We start from the raw sequence: 19,356 nt of genomic DNA, 5'->3' as shown, positions 1-19,356 counted from the left end.
TTGTGATTAGTAAGCTCACCAATACTCTCTTTCTTCTTAATGATGTTACAAATAGTTGATTTTGCTAAAAAGGCACAACTTTGATCCTCATGTTGATAAACAGCAATATAAATTTCCAAAGGTGATGGAAAGACTGGAGAAAAGGCTAGGTGCTGAGAGCTCTCTTATACCTGCATTAAGGAGGCAATTAAACACACCTGAGCAATTACAAACGCCTGTAAAGCCATGTTTCCCAAATATTATGGTGCCCTGAAATGGGGGTCTATGTATAAGCATAACTGTGATTTCTACTCGGTGAAACCAAAATGTATAAAAATGGCCTTTAATAAAATTTGACAATGCACATTTTAACCACATGTGATTTTTTTCTGTTACAAATCTCAAATTGTGGAGTACAGAGGCAAATAAATAAATAATGTGTCTTTGTCTCAAACATTATGGAGGGCACTGTAATTGTTTGCTCGTGATACAAATCCTTTAAAATGCAAGGGGAAAAATTACGGAGCAATGCGATAGTGATTGTCTTTATTTCATTTCTTCCTGTCCAAACAGCATAAACTATGTTGTGTCGGGAAAGAGTATATGGATATAGGTTTAAATATTGCATATCAGCCACTAAAAGTAATTTTGGGGAAGCTGATTCAAGCAATTTCTCCAAGAATTAGTCACATATTCAACATTATACCCAGAATGAAGCATCCTTGGTCAGTAGTAGAAGAATCATTACTAGCCCTATAAATATCAGTGTTCTTACATTCCAATAATTGCACCAGTTGTCATATTTAAACAACGTGTTAGTGCAGAGAATTGGCATCGCATATTGAGAAGCACGCTCGACTGAATCCATGTAACTTGAAAACAAAAAGGTCGAGCTGAGTTAGAGCTCCTGTTGATGATTTTTTTGGCTGCCTGGAAATCATTCATTTTGCAAAAGTAGTTTTGTAATAAACTGGGGAACTCTGCATTTCTCAATCTGTCCACTGATTCCTGCAAAGAGGGAACCAGTAAAAAATACGATAGGTACTGGCAATACTGACGCGTTGGCTAATTTTTTTCTTGCAGAACACCAGTGGCCGGTGAGTGATGGTTTTCTTCCTTGTTTTAAAAATAATTAAATGTAAGCTTCCCTTCAAGCATAGCCAACATTTCGGAGAGGTGAAGGGGAGCGGGCGGGGGTAGGATACGCAGGGGGGGGGGGGGGGGGGGGGCAGGGAAGAGTATGAATGAAGTAAAGGAGGATAAAAAGACAACTTTTTATACATTTTTGTATCTTTGTAATTCAGAGATGAAATTTTTATCTTATTATTTTTTATGGATTTAAGTTATTGTGATAAAGAGCATTTTTTCCTTAATTTATTGATGCAACAAACAATACTTGAAGCTGTCTTGTGTTAATGAAGCTTAAAAATTGATGTGTATATTGAGTACAGAAAGATAGAGCTGGAGACGTTTCAGATCTTATAAAAATCCATTGTTGTCCAGTAAGATCCAGCATTAATATAGTCCACGTTGTTCCTTTAATACTTCAAGATCTGTGGTGGTCAGATTTTCACTAAAATCTGAAGGCAGGGGGGAGAATAGGACTCGTGTGGTGCTACGTGTTAGAACACTGATGTTTCCATGCAGAAACCTGAGTTTGACTCTGAGCTGAGATACGAGTCTCCACCTTCTACCAGTGCTGATTTCAGTTCAAAGAATTTTTAATTCAGCCGTAATATGCTCATAACTTAAATCCAAATGAGCAACATTTTGTAGAATTTTAACAGCACAGATTGTGTATAAAATGGAAACGTCATCATGGTACTTCTCTTGGAAGCAATGGTTCATGCATTTGTCTTTTAATTTGTCTTGGGAGATTATTGATGCTGACTCTGGATGTAAAGAGTGGAAATGGTCAATAAATGGATAAATATAAAGAAATGTGGTTCCTTACATTTTTACATTATTTTAATAATTTTGGATAACTTTTGCAAAGTATTAATAATGCCAATCACAATGAATAAATCAAATTACTACTTGAGATTAGATGTGATATTAAGAATACTTTACAACTGTACTATTGTCATTTGCTGCCTTTGTCTGCACTGCTGTAATAATGCCATTATGCGATGTTTTCTTGAGACAAGACAGATGTAAGAGATGGTATCCGTCCTGTGAGCTATCCTTTGTTAAAGTCTACAGCTATTGGAAGTGCCAATTTTCCAAATCTTTCCTTGGAAAAAAGATCATGGATCTTGGACATTGGTGGTGTTATCGTTTTGCGGCAGAAGGGGGGAAAATATGACACTGCTTAACCATAGCAAACGTTTAGCTTCTCACAACCACCCCAATCCCACCACGATATCAAGTTGTAAATTTGCCCAATGTCTCAGCTAATGAAGCACTTGCATGCAAACTAAATGATACACAGTAATGAGAGATTCTCCAGATCAACACTGACCTTTACTTGAGGATCAAAGAATTGCAGATGCTGTGAGACAAAAACAGAAATTTCAATCAGCTTCTGTGGAAAGAAAAATATTTTAGTTTGAAGTCCCTTAATCAAAAAGAATGGTTTCAGGGCAAAGATACTTCATCTAACAACTGTTTCTCTTTCCACAGAGGCTGTCTGAGCCGCTGAGTGTTTCCACCATTTTCTGTTTTTAGTTCAGAAGCAAGTAAAACCTACATCGCTGCCATCATGGCTGCAAATAGTTTCACATTAATCAGATGTGTGGTGTCAATCTTTCCCCTCTTTCACCTTTCTGCTTTAACTTCCATGTGGAAACATTTTGTCATTCATCAGCTTGGCAGGTTGGTGATGGCATCGTCTAAATGGTCCATTCATCTATTTTTAAAATACAGATGTTCGCTTGTGTATATGATTAACATTGTATTAAGATATTGATTTGAAATGTATAGAACCATATTTCTGAATTTATAAGACTGAATAAACAAAATAAAAATATTGTTTTGCTTTTGAATTGGATAAAAATCACTTCTTAGCAATTATTTGCGCACTTGTTTCCAACTACTTTGAGTATTTTGTGGCAAGTTTTTTACCCATCCCAAATTTTTCCTTTCAAATACTGAGACCCTTTCCACACACAGACATAATAGCAGAATTTAAATAGGAAGGCAGACCAACGTTTAGATTTGTATGTATTTGTACCTGGAGTCATGTAGGTCATCAGAAACATTCATCAGCACAGTGGCACTGAAGTATGGCTGGGGCCAGCGTTTCATTGTTTCACCAAATTCTTGTTGCCTTCAGCTAACTCACGTGACCATTGTTCACAACTACACCCAACAACTACTACCTACCTTGAGAGATGAAGCAGACTATGTGCAGACCTAACTACCTCCTAACCTTTGTGTGTGTGTGTTTGCATATTTCTATACCCAGTGCCAAGGCGAGGACATTAAGCAATTCACATGACGCAGGAAATGGTGGTGGGTAGACTGATGGGACTGAAGGCTGATAAATCCCCGGGCCTGATGGTCTGCATCCCAGGGTACTTAAGGAAGTGGTTCTATAAATCGTGGACACATTGGTGGTCATTGTCCAATGTTCTATAAATTCAAGATCAGTTCCTGTATTTTAGAGGGTAGCTAATGTTATCCCACTTTTTAATAAAGGAGAAATTATAGACCAGTTAGCCTGACATCGATGGTGGGGAAGATGCTGGAGTTAATTATAAAAGATGAAATAGTGGCACACTTGGATAGCAGTAGCAGGATCGGTCCAAGTCACCAAGGCTCGGTGCTTGGACCTCAGCTATTTACAATATATATTAATGATTTAGATGAAGGGATTAAAAGTAACATTAGCAAATTTGCAGATGAAACAAAGCTGGGTGGCAGTGTGAACTGTAAGGAGGATGCTATGAGGATGCAGGGTGACTTTGTGGGCAAATGCATGGCAGATGCAGCCACAGAAGGCAGTGGAGAGAGTTAGATGTAGCTCACAGAATTGAGGGCTAACGGAATCAAGGGATATGGGGAGAAAGCAGGAACGGGGTACTGATTTAGGATGATCAGCTATGGCTGGCTCGAAAGGGCCGAATGGCCTACTCCTGCACCTATTTTCTATGTTTCTACACTATGAAAATGATATCTTTATATTTTGATCAAACCCTAAAAATGTTAGAATGATTTGATAAAACCAAGGAAGCTTGAATAAGTGGACACGTTCTTGAATTTAAACTATTTTGAAGTGAATTCAGAAAAGGGTTTGAAACAAAAAGGGTAGAAGTAAAGAGGTAAGAACTGGTTAAATACAAAAAAATGAGATGTTGTGCCAATTATGTTGCTAAATAATTTTTCCTTTTCAGAGATTGAGTAGTTCCCATCCCCTAAATGTGCTTGAGAGCCAACTTCTCGAACTACCTGTTTGTGAATTGTCACTTAATCTTGCAAGCCTTAATATTGCCTGGATCTGGCTGCATGCAAACAAACTGCTTTATTGCATGTACGGCATAATCATTAGCTAACAATTCTACAATAAGGGTAAGGCTCTTCATGTTATTTTCCCTCTATAAGAGTTACTAGTGATGTATGAAGGAAAAGAATCGCAAAAATAGTCATGCAAACTGGAGGAGAGCACCTCATATTTTGCCTAGGTAGCTTACAACATAATGGTATGAACATTGACTTCTCCAATTTTAGGTAATGCCCCACTCCATTAATTTTCCTCTTCCCCCTTTCGTGACCTCCTCTCCCATAATTCCAGCCCCTTCTTCTCCCCCCCTTTCTGGCTTTACATTTAATTCCTCTTTCAAACCTCTCCTCTCGTTATGAATACCCTTTTGTCTCCTTTTCATCTGCAGCCTTTGTCCACCCGTCAGCCCCCCACCGCACAAACCCGCCCCTCACCTGTAGCCAACTATCACTTGCCAGGCTTTGTCCAACCCCCACCTCTTTTCCAGTTTTCTCTCCCCCACTACAATCAGCCTGAAGAAGGCCCCCCAATCCAAAATGTCACCTGTCCATTCCCTCCAAAGATACCTGACTGGTTGAGATACTCTAGCACTTTATATTATACACAAGATTCCAGCATTTGCGGTTTTGCAAAAGAAAATAGGGGTGAAATTAATCACATTTTTATGACCGTCTTTATTGAAAAATGAAATATTAACTTCTTGGAAATAGTGAATAACAGATCTAGTGTGAAAAAACCAAGGAAATATTTGAGTATTGGAAATATGAATGGAAAAAAAGTATTGGGAATATGAATGGAACTGAAAATCAATACATTTCCAGAACTTGGTGACCTTTCTCCCAAGGTTATAAAGATGTGTGCGAATATGGGGAAAATAAAATGGGATTTGTGTAGGATTAATGTAAATATGTGCTTGATGGTCACTGTGGTGACAGTGGCACGAAAGGCCTGTTTCCCTGCTCTATGACGATGTCCATCCCTTGAACAACTTGGCATCTTCCATCAAAGTTTGTACGGTTTGTTAAGAGTTTTCAAATATCTTGTATAGAATTTTTTTTTTTTTAATTATGAAGATTGCTTTTGGTCATTTTAAAAATGTGTTATCAATAAAAATGTCGTTGATGCACACAAATAATCAAGAACACTGAAGTAGAGAGTCACAGAGCTATGCAGCACGGGCACAATTCTACCTGCTGGCAAAGTTAAAAATATCTTAAAAGTATGTTCATAGCAATCTGTGGGGTGAATTTGTGGAATGGTCTGGAACAGGAGATAAAACTTAGCACAAACATAATTCCGTTTAAAAGGATGTACAATAACACTTTTTTTAAAGGATACTGGGATGAGGATAGGTGATTGTGAGTGGGATATTTGTTATACTGATTGTATTGGGAAGGGTGATTATAGGGTGATGGGTTGTATATGTGACTAAGAGATACTATATAGTATAATGGTTTTTTTCTTTTTTTCTCTCTTTTTTGTATGGCTTTGTAAATATTTGATTAGTGTATACATTTAAATAATTTGGTGTACATATAGTGGCTGGTGTACATATGGTGTACATATAGCTGCTAAATTTGTATAAGATAATTATAAGCAGTTGAATAAGGGGTGGGAATTAATAAGCTTTGGCTTCTTCCTGCTCCTTTTCGGACATACAATTTCATTTATTTATAGATATTGTTTATGACACTTTATAAATATTATTGTTTTGTTTATTGTATGCTGTTTCACACTTGCTTTTTATTCTTTTATTCTGTTCGAAATAAAGAATTAAATAAATAATAAATAAAAAAAGTTGCTAAACCAAGCCGGTCCCACGCCTGCCCATATGCCCTCAAACCTTTCATATCCGTGTACCTGTTTAAATATCTGTTTCACGGTAAAATTAGAGTCATACAGCGTGGAAACATGCCCTTCAAACCAACTTGCCCATGCTGACCAACATGACCCATCTACACTCGTCCCACCTGCCTGCCTTTGGCCCATATATCCCTCTAAACCTATCCCATCCATGTACCTGTCTAAATGTTTCTTAAACGTAGCGATAGTCCCAGCCTCAACTACCTCCTCCGGCAGCTTGTTCCATAAACCCACCACACTTTGTGTCAAAAAGTTACCCCTCAGCTTCCCATTGATCCCACTACTCTGAATTGTACCCTGAATTGTACCCGCCTCTACCCCTCTCTCTGGCAGCTTGTGATGAAGTAAAATACCTGTAATAAAGTTTGAAATAAACTTTTTATTTGTGATCTCCAGGGTAGGAATCTGCATCCTCACAGGTGGATTTCCTAACTTGACGCTGGCATCTATAATACCAGATTTAGGGTGGGACCTCCATATGTATGAAACAGGCATACTGTCAAGATGCCATTGCCAGGCTTTTTCATCCACTTCCTACTCTAGAAGCGTCCTGACCCGAAGTGTTCAAACATTATCTGTCTTTTATCTAAAATTGATCACATATGACCTGGCCGGAGAGTGTTGTGAGACTATATGTCAAAGCGGAGCTTTTATTTTGGAGGAATTCATCCTTTTATCATCTACATACAATTGAATTCCATCTATAAAATCTATGAGCTCAGTCGTATGTGGAACAGGTCCATTAAGCCATCTCTTAGTTGACCAGTGAAGATTAAAGTGGTGTAGAGCCTGTCTGATCCATACCTACAGGACTCGCTCCAGATTGCTTTAAAAGTTGGTCAAGCATTGCTTAGACTTAGTGGAGGTCAGATCACTTGCATTTAGAGAAAAGCATGGAAACAGGCCCACTTTCTCATCCACTCCCCACACACATGGGGAAAGTAAAGGTGGGAGGTGTGGCATTTCTGATGATGGGGGAGTTGTGACAATGAATGAATGATGTTATGATTCCAAATCAGGGCGGATGCAACCTGGAGAGGAACTCGACTGGCACTGGTTAAATTATAAAGAGGTTTAACTTAGATGTACTTAGTGTTCAGCAGAAAGTGAAGTTGGCTGCATTGCCTTTGCGTTTTGCATTAATTTACTTTGTTGGTTATTGGAAGCCTGATTGTAGCTTTTGTGGGGTGAGGCTTCATGTTTGTTTCTGTATTTTCCTATTCAACTGCCTATTCAATCACCTCAGTCAGAAACCTGGGACTGTCTGATTACAGATGGCAGTTAAATGAATTCTAAATGATCCACAAGTTGCTCTGCAAAATGAAATTCAAGACCATAAAAGGAGAGGGAAAGTGTTACTAAGGTAAGTCCCGTGTGACTAATCTCTGTGAACTGAGTTACAGAACTCCTCTCTATATATCTACCGATTTGTCTTTCTCTTCCCATTTGAAATAACCTTTAAACTCTACCTTTTTTCACAAAAGTCATAATTTTTGTTATGGCATCAAATGTTGACTGGCATACCTTGGGGCCTTTACTAAAGCATCATCTCAATGCAACTTGTTTTTCATGCTGCAGTGTCTGCAGTGTGTTCTGTTTCAACATTGTAAATGTGTACATGTCCACACATCGGTATCTGAGAGTGCATGGCAGTCAGTGATTGTGTGTGTGTGTGAGAGTGCCAGTCTCACTGCTTGTCTGTGTGAAGGTCCTGTCCCACTTTCACGAGTTATTCACAAATTCTCTCAGGTTTTCCCCTTGATTCAAACTCGCAGAATGTTCGTAACAAGTCCGTAGGAATCTAGATATATCGTAGCAGCTCGTTATGCCAGCCGTAGGTACTCGGAGCATCAGGTAAGTCGGGACGTTTTTTCCAGCCTGATAAAAAATGTCCATGAGTAAAGGAATAGTCGGGAGGATGCCTATTAAGGGGAAAACTCGGGAACATTTGTGAATAACTCGGGAAAGTGGGACAGGCCCTTAAGTGTATGTGTGACTCTGAATGTGTGAGCTGTAATCGTAATGCTTTGGCACATCTTTAGTTCCTTTACTGAATTAAGTGACATTTGTGTATTTCTGAACATTCACCTAACCTTCCTAGTTATTTGTTAACAAGATCTTGATCTTTTGGAACAAAGATAACAGTCCACAAACAATATAACTGCTTGACTAATTCAGGTTGCACGTTTCTGTAATATAGAATCAGAGCACAAACTGTTTCCTATAATCATGTGAAATTTTTGCCAATTGCAAGTTAAACTTGAATGTTTCCTGAACTATTGAAGATGGATTTTAACCTCACTCACTCCTATCCGTTTTGCCTTGAGTACTGGGAATAGCGGGACAAAAATTGGGAAATTCAACCTTCTGTTATAACCTCTTTAAGCTTTATCCGATAATATACAAGCACCCCTTCACCGTAGTCATAGTGATAGTGTGGAAACAGGCCCTTCGGCCCAACTTGCCCACACCGGCCAACATGTTCCAGCAACACTAGTCTGCACCAAAAACTTGCCCAAAACATGTTCCATCTACACTAGTCCCACCTGCCTGTGTTTGTCCCTTATCCCTCTGAACTTGTCCTATCCATGTACCTGTCTAAGTGTTTCTTAAAAGTTGCAATAGTCCCTGCCTCAACTGCCTCCTCCGGCAATTTGTTCCACACACCTACCACTGTTTATGTAAAACAGTTACCCCTCAGGTTCCTATTAAATCAGTCCCCCTTCACTTTAAACCTAAGCCTGCTCAATCTCTCCCGTGAGCTCAGGCTCTCGACGCCTCTTCCTCTTCAGATTCAGATTCAGATTCAGATTCCTCTTCAAACTGTGAGTTCCAGATATCAACCAGTATCTCTGCGTTAAAAAACTGGCCCCTCGAATCCACTTTAAAAACTTCTTCCTCCCACCTTAAAGCTGTGCCCTCTTGTTTTTAATACCTCCACCATTTTCTTTCTCTGTAAAGCTTTTCTCTGGATAACATTTTCTCCATATGAAAAATAATAATACAAAAGGTGTCAGAGGTTATGTCAAAAGGTAGATGAATGGGTTTAGGAGGGAGAGATGGATCAGCCACGATTGAAGGGTGGAGTAGACTTGATTCTGGCCTAATTCTGCTCCTATCATTTATGATCTTATGAAAAGCTTTTTACTGTCCCTCGGAACCATGACAATAAACTAAACAGCTCCACTGCTCCTAGCCTGATATCAATTGTCTAGGAGATTGTATATGGTGCTTTAATTATCATGTGCAACTGCACAGCCAGATTCCTTTTGCATATTTGAATATTTGTTTTGGCACCATGTCCAAAGTCCGGTTCGCCCGCACACTCGGTCTACTGGAGCAGTTCACGATCCTGGTAAGCCCCAGACTCCTGCAAGGTCCACTCGTATTCCAGGTGCAGTTTTCTTCGGGTTACGAATGCCCGTAGTGTTTGGGAGACTGACGGGATGGATCTGCTGCCTGCTTCTGCCATCTTCTGCCCGTGTTTGAACTCAGCTCATGGCCACTCCCGACGTGTGAACTGTCCGGGTCAAGAACGGATCCCAAGAGCAGATCCATACTCAAACCTCAAGGGAGTATGAAAATCATAAAATAAATAAAGAAGTGCTCGCTGAATCACCTTGCAAGAATGTTTAGGCATTGGGAGAGGGTTTATAGGTGGTTAACTGGAGCAATTCAGATGCAAAGTCCCAGAAACTTTTCAGTTTCTGAAACTTCAGGGCAACAGTTCAGCCACCTCCGAGAAAAGGAAAAGGGTGAGGTATTTCACAAATGGCTTATCAATTGCCTTCAGAGAATAACACAATAGAACTTTCCATACAAAACCATTAACTGAGCTATGAATTGTTCTGCTCACTGGGCATCAAACTACCTCCCCTCACAATGAAGTGAATGATTTACAGTATGTGAGCATTTTTCACACTCAGGATATCGCAAAGTACTCGACCATCAATGAGCTGCTTTCGAAGTATAAAAGCTGAGCCCAAACCTATGAGTCCGAGCAAAATACCATGTGTCAAAACTGCGCCGTAGAAAGCATTTTATCGGGATGCATCATAGCATGGTTTGGGAACAGCTCCATCCAAGACCGCAAGAAATTGCAGAGAATTGTCCACGCAGCCCCAGTTTAAATTCCTTTTGGAATATTTTGGAGGACCAAGAAACCAAGAACCAAGAACCAAGCCCAGATCATCACACAAACTAACCTCCTTTCCATTGACAGACACAAACAGCTGGAGTAACTCAGCGGGAAAGGCAGCACCTCTGGCATCTCTGATCCGAAACATCTCCCATTCCTTCTCTCCAGAGATGCTGCCTGTCCCGTTGAGATACTCCAACTTTTTGTGTCTATCTTTGGTTTAAACCAGCATCTGTAGTCCCTTCCATTGGCTCCATTTACACCTCATGCTGCCTCGACAAGGCTAGCAGCATTATCAAGGACGAGTCGCACCCTGGCCACTCCCTCTTCTCTTTTCTCCCATTGAGCAAAAAATATATATAGAAGTGTGAAAACGCACAGCTCCGGATTCAGGGACAGTGTCTTCCCAGCTGTTATCAGGCAAATAAACCTTCCTACCACAACCAGAGAGTAGGCCTGAGCTACTATCTACCTCAGACTATCTTTGATCGGACTTTACTAGTTTTATCTTGTACTAAACATTATTTATGTTATTCCCTTTAAAATACATCTGTACACTGTGGATGGCTCGCTTGTAATCATATATTGTCTTTACGTTGCCTGGCTGGCACGCAGCAAAAGCTTTTCACTGTACCTCAGTACATGTGACAATAAACTAGACTCAAACTCAATCTGTACCAACATTTCCCACTGGGCCACTACATGGGAGCTTCACTGCGGTAGAATAGAAATTGCATAAGAGGTCAGACACCTTGACCTCTGGTTAGAAGCAGAGTGCCACAAATGAGTCACAGGTAATATATAATAAAGATGCAAGAAACTATAACTCGGTGACCTTGCACCCTGCTTGAAGTGGTAGGAAACTGCACTTGAATTTGGTAGCCTTGCACCTTGCTTGAAATGGAATTTCAAAGAATAGCCGTGAGTCAACTGCCAGCCCACCAGCCGTGAGTGAGTGAACTGCCAGCACATCAGGCTTGAGGGACTGAGCTGCCACCCCAAGGATCTATTTGGCCCACAATGACCATACTAGCCGTCCCTTCAGCCCACAACACCCATACCAGCGCTCCCGAAAGCCCCCCGTCCACTGGCCACCAATATTGGAATTGGTGGAGAGGTGGAATATTGCGTCGGGGGACCAGCCCTCGCGTGGGAACATCCCACTTAGTCTAGTAACTGCTGGAATTTTGATCTAAATACAGTGCGCTGGAGGAACTCAGCGGGTCAGGCAGCATCTGAAGATGGAGCCCCGATCCAAAACATTGTCTGTCTAATTTCTCCGCAGATGCAGCCTGTCCCGCTGAGTTCCTACAGCATTTTGTGCATAACTAACACAGTCCTGTCCAAAAGTCCTATTAGTTCATCTAATGTACTGCCCCATTGTTGATGTGACTCACCCTGAAGCAAAAGTGGCTCAGATACAGAACTACACAAGGTCCTGTCGTTCAGTGATTCTCTGCATATCTTCATCAAATGTTATTGTCTGATTACTACTCAAAATAAGCGGATGGATCTGTGTATTTTCTACATGGCAGAGTATTCTTTTATGCTGAGACCATGTTTTAGTTACAGCGCAATGAAATATTAGAGTCTGTGGAATTCTCTGCCTCAGGGGGCAGTGGAGGCCGGTTCTCTGGATACAGGGGATATGGGGAGAAGGCAGGAATGGCGGTGCTGACTCGAAGGGCCAAATGACCTACTCCTGCACCTATTGTCTATTGAGTCATAGTCATACAGCGTGGAAGCAGGCACTTCGGCTGGTTGTTCCACATTGCGTTCACTGCTATCGTCTGCTCTGTTGTGTGGGGAACATGGGCATTGGCTCTGAGATTCAATCCTGGGGGCTTCAGTCCTTGTCCCAATTGAATGTTGCATATTTGGCGTTCAGGATTCTAAATCTAAAGTGGGTGATATTGGAGGTAGCAAAGATGGTTATCAAAAATTACAGCAGCATCTTGAGCAGCTGGGCAAGAGGGCTGAGAAATGGCTCATGGAGTTTAATACAGATAAGTGCAACGTGTTGCATATTGGAAAGGCCAGGAGCTTCATGGCAGGGATCTGGGTTTGTTGTAGAGCAGATGGATCTAGGAGTGCAGGTACATAGTTCCCTGAAAGTGGCATCACAGGTAGATAGGGTGGTCAAGAAGGCCTTCGGTAAATTGGCCTTCATCCGTCAGAGTATTGAGGATAGATGTTGTGTTACAGTTGTACAAGATGTTGGTGAGACCGCATTTGGAGTATTGTGTTCAGTTTTGGTCATTTGGCTGTAAGGAGGATGTTATTAAGCTGGAAAGATTGCAGAGAAGACATACAAGGATGTTGCCAGGACTTGAGGTTCTGCTCTGAGGGGGAGGTTGAGCAGACTAGGACTATATACCTTGGAGCGCAGGAGGATGAGGAGTGATCTTGTAGAGGTGTATAAGATCATGTGGGGATTAGATAGAGGAAATGCACGGTCTTTTACCCAGAGTAGGGGAATTAAGAGGACATAGGTTTAAGGCGAGGGTGGAAAGATTTAGTAGGAACCTGAGCGGAAACTTTTTTACACAAAGGGTGGTGGGTGTAAGGAATGAGCTGCCAGAGCAAGTAGTTGAGGCAGGTACTATCACAATGTTTAAAATGCATTTCTAAAGGTATGTGGATAGGATATATTTAGATACACTGTATCTCTAAAATAAATTAAACTATCAAGTAGGTAAAGGGTAGAGAGATATGGGCCAAACACAGGGAGATGGGACACATGTAGATGGGGTATGTTGGTCGGCATGGGTAAGTGGGTTGAAGGGCCTGATTCGATGCTGTATGACTATCATAATAATCGTAACCATAATCATACTTTATTAGCCGAGTATGTTTTGCAACATACGAGGAATTTGATTTGCCATACAGTCATACTAATAAAAAACAACAGAACACACAAAATACATTTTAACACGAACATCCACCACAGTGACACCTCCACATTCCTCACTGTGTTAGAAGGCGAAAAATAGTTAAATCTCTCCCCTCTTTGTTCTCCAGCGATCGGGCGCCTCTACCCTTCCGTTGACGGGACGATCTTACTCCCGTAGCCGGCGGCGGGCCTCCTCGCCGGGGCGTTCAAGCTCCTGCATCGGGGGGGAATTTCAGCTCCCCAGCGCCGGACGATCTACCCCGGGTCGGGCTATTTGAACGTCGTGTGACTTTTGGAGTTTCCCGACGTCGGTCTCAACCCAAGACCGCAAGCTCCTTGTTGTTAAAGTCCGCAGGCCGCGGTTGGAGCGTCGATCCCAGGCAAGGGATCGGCTCTGATGGTAAGTCCACGGTGGGGCTCAAAGTCAGTCCCGAGCTCCACGATGGTAGGCCGCAGAGTGACCGGAGATACGACCCAGAAATCTATTGCATCTCTGGCAAGGTAAGAGATTGAAAAAAAGTTATCACAGTTATCACGACTGATGCCATATTTTTATTGCAGGCTTATTTAATTACAGACTCAATCTACAGTCTAGATCTCTGGGATACTAGTCCAACAACTTAACCAGTTTGCTGCCATGTCTTGATTACAGCTGCCCATGATTTGAGAGCTCAAAGGTTGGGACTTATCTTTAATTTACCAGCAATTTATTTTAAAGGGCAATCCAAGAATAGTGTGGGAGAGAGCATAAAAGGCACGGAGCAACAGAGTGAGAAGACATCAAGAGAGTGGAACTTGGTTCTAACGGTTTAACCAAAGACTTCTAAACCAAGGTAGAGTTTTTTCCTTTTATACTCATTTATCTTTCATAATAGCAAAAGCTCCTGCCTTCAGTTTCAACTTTAGTGGAATTCTTTGCCACAGAACATTGTGGAGGCTAAGTCAATGGATATTTTTAAGGCGGAGATTGACAGATTCTTGATTAGTACGGGTGTCAGGGGTTACGGGGAGAGGGCAAGAGAATGGGGTTGAGAGGGAAAGGTAGACCAGCCATGATTGAATGGTGGAGTAGACCCGAATGGGCCAAATGGCCTAATTCTGCTTCTTCTAAACTTATAAACGCATCAACTTGAGCAAAAACTGACAAGATCACAAGACATAACTGTAAAATTGTAACATAATTGTCTGCATTTTTTTAAGAACTATTTTGATTCAGTGTTGTGTACTATAGAACAGGACAAAATGTATGGAAAAGATAGCCTAATGTATATGCTGATATTATAGTTGGAGATTAGTTAAACAATTTGCTTACAGAACTTTGCTGGAGTGCACACTACATTTTTGACTTGCCCAGCACAGTTCCTTCATTGTTTGTACAGACTTGATCTTTGATCAATTTTTCATTGGAAGTCATTCATCTGTAAGGGAATAAAATGGTAGAACTACCTTTAAACAATACCAGTTGACTGGTAGCTTGTTCTGGAGACATTTATTCGGTTCCTCTGTGTATTCTTGAATTAACATTGATACAGAAGAGTTGATAATTACTCAATGGCTGTGAATTAATACGGCTAAAGTGTTGTACCAACAGTAAAGAAAAATTGCAGTTATCAATTGCTTCTCCTAATCTCACCTTGCATTTGGTTATGGGCCTGTCCCAGTTAGGCGATATTTTTAGGCGACTGCCGGCGATTGTCATAGACCTAGCAGGTTGCCGAAAAACCGGCAACTGGATTAATGACTATGACAATGGAATTCACTGAAGTCAGCACCGGCGACAACCTACATCATCCTGGCGACAACCTATGACAACCTACGACAGCACCTACATCAGGAGAAGACAAGCTACGACAAGTCCACGGTCGCCGACTGTCACCGAAAAGTTTTGAACATTTCAATATCCAGCGGCGACCAGAAAAACGCTACAACTCTTTGGGCGACTGAGAAGACGACTCACGACCGTACAGGCCTAGTCACCAGCAGTCGCCTAAAACATCGCCTAAGTGGGACAGGCCCTTTAAAATTATGTTGACGGTTATACTGCCTAAGGTCGCAATTTGGGTTCGCGTTCACTAGTGTTGCCTTTTGTGTAGTTTGTATTTTATAAGAAAATAAGGGCAGCACAGTGGGGCAGTTGTTGGAGTTGCTATTTTGTAACTCCAGTGGCACAGGTTTGATCCCTTCTACTGGTGCTGTCTGTGTGGCGTTTGCACATTCTCTGTGTGACCATGTGGGTTTCTATGGGTGCTCCACCTCTCTCCCACACCCCAAAATCATACGAGTTAGTCGTTTAAATGGCCACTGCAAATTGCCCCTTGTACGTATGTAGCTGAGTGATAAATCTGGGGGGAGTTGATGAGAATGCAAGAAGAATAAAATGGGTAAATGCATGCTTGATGTCACAACACACGCAATGGGCTGAAGGGCCTGTTTCTGTGTGCTAACTCACTTTGCGTATCTCTCTTTGACTCTCTCTAATGCAAGAGACCAAAGGAGGAGGAACAGAGCAATCTGGGGCAAATGATGGATCTGGAAAAGATAGGGATAGTCAAGAGAATGAAGGGGTGTAAACTACAGGAGCAAACTTTTCAAATTGTTCCATTAGATGACCAGAGCCATTGAGGGTGGTGAAGATAGGAGATGGGCAACAGAATTGTGGATGGTTGATGTTTACAGAGAGGGAAGATGTCAACCCTGACATGTAAACCTTCAACTTTCTCAGTCTGGGGTAAAAATGATCTAACGTGTAGAAAGGAACTGCAGATGCTGGTTTACACCGAAGATAGACTCAAAAAGCTGGAGTAATAGAAACATAGAAACATAGAAATTAGGTGCAGGAGTAGGCCATTCGGCCCTTCGAGCCTGCACCGCCATTTAATATGATCATGGCTGATCATCCAACTCAGTATCCCGTACCTGCCTTCTCTCCATACCCTCTGATCCCCTTGGCCACAAGGGCCACATCTAACTCCCTCTTAAATATAGCTAATGAAGCAGGTAAGGCAGCATCTCAGAAGAAAAGGAGTAAGTGACTTTTTGGGTCGGAAGAAGAGTACTTTTTTCTCCAGAGATGCTGCCTTACCCGCTGAGTTACTCCAGCTTTTTGTGTCTATAAACGAGCTGATGTTAAGCTGAGCTGAGGGAAGGCAAGTGGCGTTATGATGGACAGGTTAGTGACGTTTTGTCTGAGTCTCAGTTTGGGGTTGGACATGGCACCAAGCTTGTGAAAAATTCCCTTAAAGCTGACAAAGTCGCTGAACGTGGAGGTGGAATTAGGAGAGATTGTACAGAGTTGTGTGTGCTGGAGATGCGGAGGTGGTTGGTGGTGCATGGCGCAAATGCTTTGGCACCTATCCCAGAGCTTCAGGGAGGGAAATTTGGATCATTCATATGCCCTGAGATGCTTTGGCAAGTGGAGCACATTGACTTGGGTAATAGTACAGTACCAATGAATTCTGTACTGCCCACTTACTTTGAGATAAATAATTGACATGTTCAACTTAGACAGGTACATGGATAGGGAAGATTTAGAGTGATATGGGTCTAATGCAAGAAAATGTGACTGGCTTGAATAAACTTCTTGGTCAATTTGGATGAATTGAACTGAAGGGCTTGTTTCTGTGTATATAATTCCATGTGTTTAAGAAGGAACTGCAGATGCTGGAAAATCGAAGGTAGACAAAAGTGCTGGAGAAACTCAGTGGGTGTAGCAGCATCAATGGAGCGAAGGAAATAGGCAACATTTCGGGCGAAACCCTTGGGTTTCGGCCCGAAACGTTGCCTATTTCCTTCGCTTCATAGATGCTGCTGCGCCCGCTGAGTTTCTCCAGCACTTTTGTCTACCTTATATAATTCCATCACTCTAAATTCATTTATTTTACATTAATTGGTATCCAGAACCTTTTTGAACACAGCGTTTATTATGAGATTAATTATAAGCAGCATGCTGATAAAATGTATTTATTAAAAACTCTAAGGGAGTGAAGTTGGCCCTTGGTAATTGTGAATTGGCAGCCAATTTTGTTTCAAGTACATTGGGTTCAACCTCATCAACTTGAAACATCAGCTTGGTTTCTCATTCCACTACTGCTGCTGAGTATTTGCAGCATGTTCTAGTGTTAAAGCCAGTTTAATACCATTGTATAATTTATCAATTTGACTTTGTTAATCTATTCAGTTGGCTGGCTGCAGGTGTGTAACAGGATCACTGTGGTGCTTGTGAAGATTTCTTCTGAACTATTATTTCACAATGTGGGGCTTACATTGCTGGAATTATAATACAGAGGAAACCCATGTATACATTCGCAACATGTACAGACCAGACTTTTGGGCCTGTCCAACAGGCAACTTTTTAGAGACTCTGCGCCCACCACATGGTCGCCACGTGTTCGCCGATGGTCTCTGGCGAGTCTCCTTCATGGTCATGAGGAGTTCCCGCATTCTGGGAACTAGTTGCGACCTCAGTATGGTCGCCGCAAATTTTTCGACATGTTGAACATTTTTCTGCGATCAAGAATTGGTCGCCATGGAGAAAGTCGATAATCCTGTAGTCATAGGTGCAGTTGTAGTGGGATCACCATGTAGTTATGGGTAGTGGAGATAGTCGTAGGTAGTTGTAGTTAATCGCCTTTGCTGACTGGACATTTTCATTGGTTCATTGTGGGAAAAAAAACGTAAGCACGAGTTTTCAGAACCAAGGATATCCGACCTGTCATGTTAAATGTCCGCCAAACTTCACAGCTTAAATACAGCGTCAACCTTCCTGTTCATCGCGGTGTGTGTCTGTATCACCTTGGCTTTGTACCGTGTGAATTGCAGACAGCGCTCCCCCGCTTGCCCTGGCCCTCGCCTTTGCGGTGTGTGTGTGTGTGTGCGTGTGTGTGTTCCACTCTGACAGTCGCCGTTCCAGTTCCCAGTTTTTCAGGCAAGTGCCGGCAACTTGACAGTCGCCGGCAGTCCGCTGAAAAATCGCCTAAGTGGGACAGGCCCATAAGACTGTCCTCTTTCATGGTAAGAAATCGAAGTGAGGAGAACTGTTGTGACTCAGAGAGTTGTGAATCTTTGGACTTCTCTATCCCCAAACACGATGGATCCTCAGATGCTGATCCTCAGTTGCTGAAACTGTTAAGCTTTTGGACAAGAAAAGATGAAGGGACAAGAGGGAAGAGAAAATCAAGAGTGTTTTATGTCCCGAAACGTTTCAATGAAATTCTTACTTGCTGCAGCAGCACAACTGGTCTGCAAACACAGTACTCAATATATAATATCATAAACTAACAAAATAAAAATACACAATACAGTACAAAACCAATCCAAAGCCCAAAGACCGGAGTGCAACCCAGGCACTTTGTAGTTCAGAGTTTAGTTGGAGTTTGTAATATTTAATAACCTGCTGGATGTTAGGAAGAAGCTGTTACTGAAGCTGACTGACTGTTTTTGGTCTCCTATATTTTCTTCCCGATGGCTGGAGTGAAGGGAGAAGTGGTTGTAGGATGAGCCAGGACCTTTTTGAACATGTGGAAAAGTCTATGTGGCGATATGGACCCTGTCTCTTATGTCATTATCTTCCCCACACCCCACACTCAAACCAACTTGTAAATTGTGAATAGAAGAACGTTCCTTTGGGAGTTACCATCCAGGGAGAACATTCCGCACGGATAATATTACTCATGCATGAGGTCAGAAGCATTCACAGTGACATAAAACATCTCATCAAATTGTGTTTCGGAAGGAACTGCAGGTGCTGGTTTGAATTTAGTTTTGTCTAGAGATACAGCATGGTTACAGGAGCTTTGGCCCACTGCATCCACACTGGCCATCAATCACCCGTTACACTGGACCCATGTTATCCCACTTTCTTATCCGCTCCCTACACACTAAGGGCAATTTACAGAGACCAACTAACCCAGAAACCCACACGTCTTTGAGATGTGAGAAACTGGAGCACCCAGAGAAAACCCACGTGGTCACAGGGAGAACGTGCAAACTTCACACAGAAAGCACTGGAGGTCAGGATCGAAGCCGGGTCTCTGGCGCTGTGAG

At 41.9% G+C, this 19,356-nt stretch overlaps 1 protein-coding gene across 8 annotated transcripts in view; it reads left to right on the top strand.

The window, feature by feature from the left end:
* The first annotated feature begins 343 nt into the window (after positions 1-343).
* The window catches only part of slc26a6 (solute carrier family 26 member 6), an 88,112-nt gene continuing 69,099 nt past the window's right edge, over positions 344-19,356 (top strand). The window contains exons 1-4 of one of the 8 annotated variants that reach the window (XM_055648077.1): positions 344-1,076; positions 7,558-7,646; positions 13,443-13,815; positions 14,033-14,147. The gene's annotated coding sequence lies outside the window, so the exon portion shown is untranslated. Of the gene's footprint in view, positions 1,077-6,590; positions 7,647-7,678; positions 8,138-13,442; positions 13,816-14,032; positions 14,148-19,356 lie in introns of those variants that run through there. The other 7 variants (XM_055648076.1, XM_055648079.1, XM_055648078.1 and 4 more) reach the window with 7 other exon arrangements.

This window comes from Leucoraja erinacea, chromosome 16 (genome assembly GCF_028641065.1).
Source record: "Leucoraja erinacea ecotype New England chromosome 16, Leri_hhj_1, whole genome shotgun sequence".
Classification (NCBI taxonomy): domain Eukaryota; kingdom Metazoa; phylum Chordata; class Chondrichthyes; order Rajiformes; family Rajidae; genus Leucoraja; species Leucoraja erinaceus.
The sequence above is the reverse complement of the archived record's forward strand: the minus strand, read 5'-3'. Positions and strand labels throughout refer to the sequence as shown.